Source organism: Orycteropus afer, unplaced genomic scaffold (genome assembly GCF_000298275.1).
Source record: "Orycteropus afer afer isolate SDZICR_OR568_19922 unplaced genomic scaffold, OryAfe1.0 scaffold00080, whole genome shotgun sequence".
In the NCBI taxonomy this organism is placed as follows: Eukaryota; Metazoa; Chordata; class Mammalia; order Tubulidentata; family Orycteropodidae; genus Orycteropus; species Orycteropus afer.
In genome coordinates this window covers 8,735,391-8,738,643 of record NW_006921667.1, presented here as the reverse complement: position 1 = coordinate 8,738,643, position 3,253 = coordinate 8,735,391, and positions in this window count along the sequence as shown.

Genomic DNA, 3,253 nt, shown 5'->3' with positions numbered 1-3,253 from the left:
AGCCAAGATCCATCTGACATCAGCAATGATATCCCTCGTTCCACATCCTCTTCTGAATCCAGCTTGCATTTCTGGAAGTTCTCTGTCAACATACTGCTGCAACTGCTTTTGAATTAGCTTCAGCAGGATTTTACTTGCGTGTGATATTAATGATATTGTTTGATAATTTCACTTCTGTGGGATCATCTTTATTTGGAATAGATATAAATATGGATCTCTTCCAATCAGTTGGCCAGGTAGCTAGCTGTTTACCAAATATTTTGGCATAGAGGAGTAAGTGCTTCCAGCGTGGCATCCATTTGTTGAAACATCTCAGTGGGTATTCCATTAATTCCTGGAGGCTTGTTTTTCGCCAATTCCTTCAGTGCAGCTTCAACTTCTTCCTTGAATACCACTGGTTCTTGATCATATTCCAACTCCTGAAATAGATGAATGGCAACCAATTCTTTTTTGTACAGTGACTTTGTGTATTCGTTCAATCTTCTTTTGATATTTCCTGCATCACTCAATATTTTGTCCATAAAATTTTTCAATATTGCAACTAGAGGCTTGAATTTTTTCTTCAATTCTTTCAGCTTGAGAAATGCCGAGCATGTTCTTCCCTTTTATAAACCTAATGAACCACATTGGCCACACTGGCTGCCTCACCTATCTTCAAAGATACCAGACAAGTTCCTGCTTCAGGGCCTTTGCATTTGCAGTTCCCTCTGTCTGGAACACTCTTCCCCCAGATAACCACCTCACGAAATCCTTCAAATCCTTTGGATGTTGACTTAAATGACACTTTCTCAAGGAAGTATCTCCAGACCTATTTAAAATATTAGTCTGTAAAATGGGTTATAATAGTAGCAGCAGCAGCAGAACCTATTTAACTTCAGGGAGTAATGCAAATCAAGCTCAGTCGAAAGCTGATCCCTATGAGGTAGAAGTCAGACATACCTCCACTCTCCAACATTTATTACCCATTTGTTCCCCAGCCGTTTCTCCCACAACACCCTCTACTTCTCTTCTGAGTTCAATAATCTGTTGTAACAGCCACACAGAACTCACAGACGATATGTAGTTAAGTAGTTTATTAAAGAGCAGGGTACAAGTCAGGATCAGGATCAGGATCAGGATCAACAGGCTAACTCAAGATCAGGATCAGGAAGCATGTAAGCAAAGTCTCTCTTCTTTAGTGCAGGGCAGCTCTCTCAGCTCCTTTTAACACAGGCTGCCTCTGAGTGCTCCCAGGACAGGCTGCTCTTGGCTCTAGCCATCTGTTGCTGCAAGTTCTGCTGCTGAACCCCTTCTGGGCCCCACTGCCTTCAGCATTACAACTTTTAACCCATGCTGTAGCTCTTTTAGGAAGTTCCTTGCCTCCTCTCTGCAGCTGCTTTCTTCTCTTCTTTATTCCTTCTGCTTCTTTGTGTCTGAAAAAACTGTGGATTGGCTGTTTATATACACAGCGCCTTGTCAATTTCAAGGCATGGCCTCTCCCAGCAGGGAGCCACAAACTGACCAATCCCCTCTCCCTAGGCCACAGACACTTCATTTGCACAGTCTGTTCACCAATTGTGCAAGTTATATAATAATCACCTGGGCAGGCTGCAGCCCAAGACCAGCCCCCCGGACCCCCAAAAAAAATCAAACCAAGTTGTTTATATTTTACTCAGGAAATGTCTATCAACCTGGTAACAGATCAGAGTAGAAAACTAGGGCAAAGGTAACTCTTCACAGCTTAGGGGAAAAACATCTCAAGTTTTTTTTCAGAAGAACCAAGGCAAAAGCCTACAAAAAGGGACTTATTTCACCACACAGCTCTCCCTACCTCTGCTGATCCCTCTCTATTGCTTCGTTTTTCTTTATAACTACCTATTTGCATCTTTCTGTGTACAGCACTGTCTCCCCAGCTTGAGCATGTTTTTTTAAATTTTTATTTTTAATTTAAAAAAAATTATTGTGATTTAGGTGGAAGTTTACAGAGCAAATTCTTTTTCCATACAGCAATTCATACACATTTTGTTTCATGACATCGACTGCAATTCACCCACAATGTAACAGCTCTCTTCCCACTTCCTCCCCGTAGTTACCTCTTCCCTGTGACCTTTCCTCCCATGCACATGCACCCCTTTAGCTCTCTCCCAATGTAAAACACTGCACTTCTGTTCTCCCATGATTGATCACTCCAAGTAATGTGTCTACCTGATGTAAATGTTCAGCATATATGCCTGTCTATTATTTGGCTAGGAGCTGTGGTAGCGTAGTGCCTAAGGCATTTGACTGCTAACCAGAAGGCTGGTGGTTCAAAGCCACCAGCCACTCCTCCGAAGGAAGTTGGAGCAATCTACTTCCGTAGTGATACTGCCTCGGAAACCCAAGGGAGGAGGGGTCGCTATGAGTTGGGTCCGACTTGACGGCACATAACAACAACAATATTATTTGGCTGGAAGCCACAGGGGTGAGTTCAACTCCAGATCTGAAGAGCAGCTGGTGGCCATAGTCTCAGGGGTTCCACTAGGCTCTATCAGACCACCAAAACTGGCCTTTTTTTTTTTTTTAATGCTTTTGGATTTTATTCCACATTGTTCTCCTACTCTATCCAGGATCTCCTGCACTGATCCCACTCTGAGTGGTTGACAATGGTAGCCAGGCATCATCTAGTTCTTCTGGTCTCATAGTCATATAGGCTGAGGATCACACGGTGTACTAGTCCCTTGGACTAATTGTTTCCATTACTCTTTGGTTTTCTTCATTCTTCTTCGCTCTGGATGAGGAGAGACCCATCTTTGCATCTACATGGCTGCTTGCAAGCTTTTAAGATCCCAGTCACTTCTCACCAAAGCAGGATGTAAAACAATGTTTTTGTGTAGTATGTTATTCCAATTGATTTTGATATCCCCTGCAACCACAAGCCATGGTATTTTCAATCACCTCATATGCGTGTGAGAGCTGGACAATGAACAAGGGAGAACCAAGAAGAGTAGATGCTTTTGAGTTGTGGTGTTGGCGAAGAATACTGAGAGTACCATGGACTGCCAAAAGAACTAACAACTCTGTCCTGGAAAAAGTACAGCCAGAATGCTCCTTGAAAGTGAGAATGGCCAGACTTCATCTCCTCTACTTTGGTCATGCTGTCAGAAGGGACCACTCCTTGGAGAAGGATATCATGCTTAGTAAAGTGCAGAGTCAACAAAAAAGGGGAAGACCTTCAATGAGATGGATTGACACAGTGGCTGCAACAATGGGCTCAAGTATAGCAAGGATTGTGAGG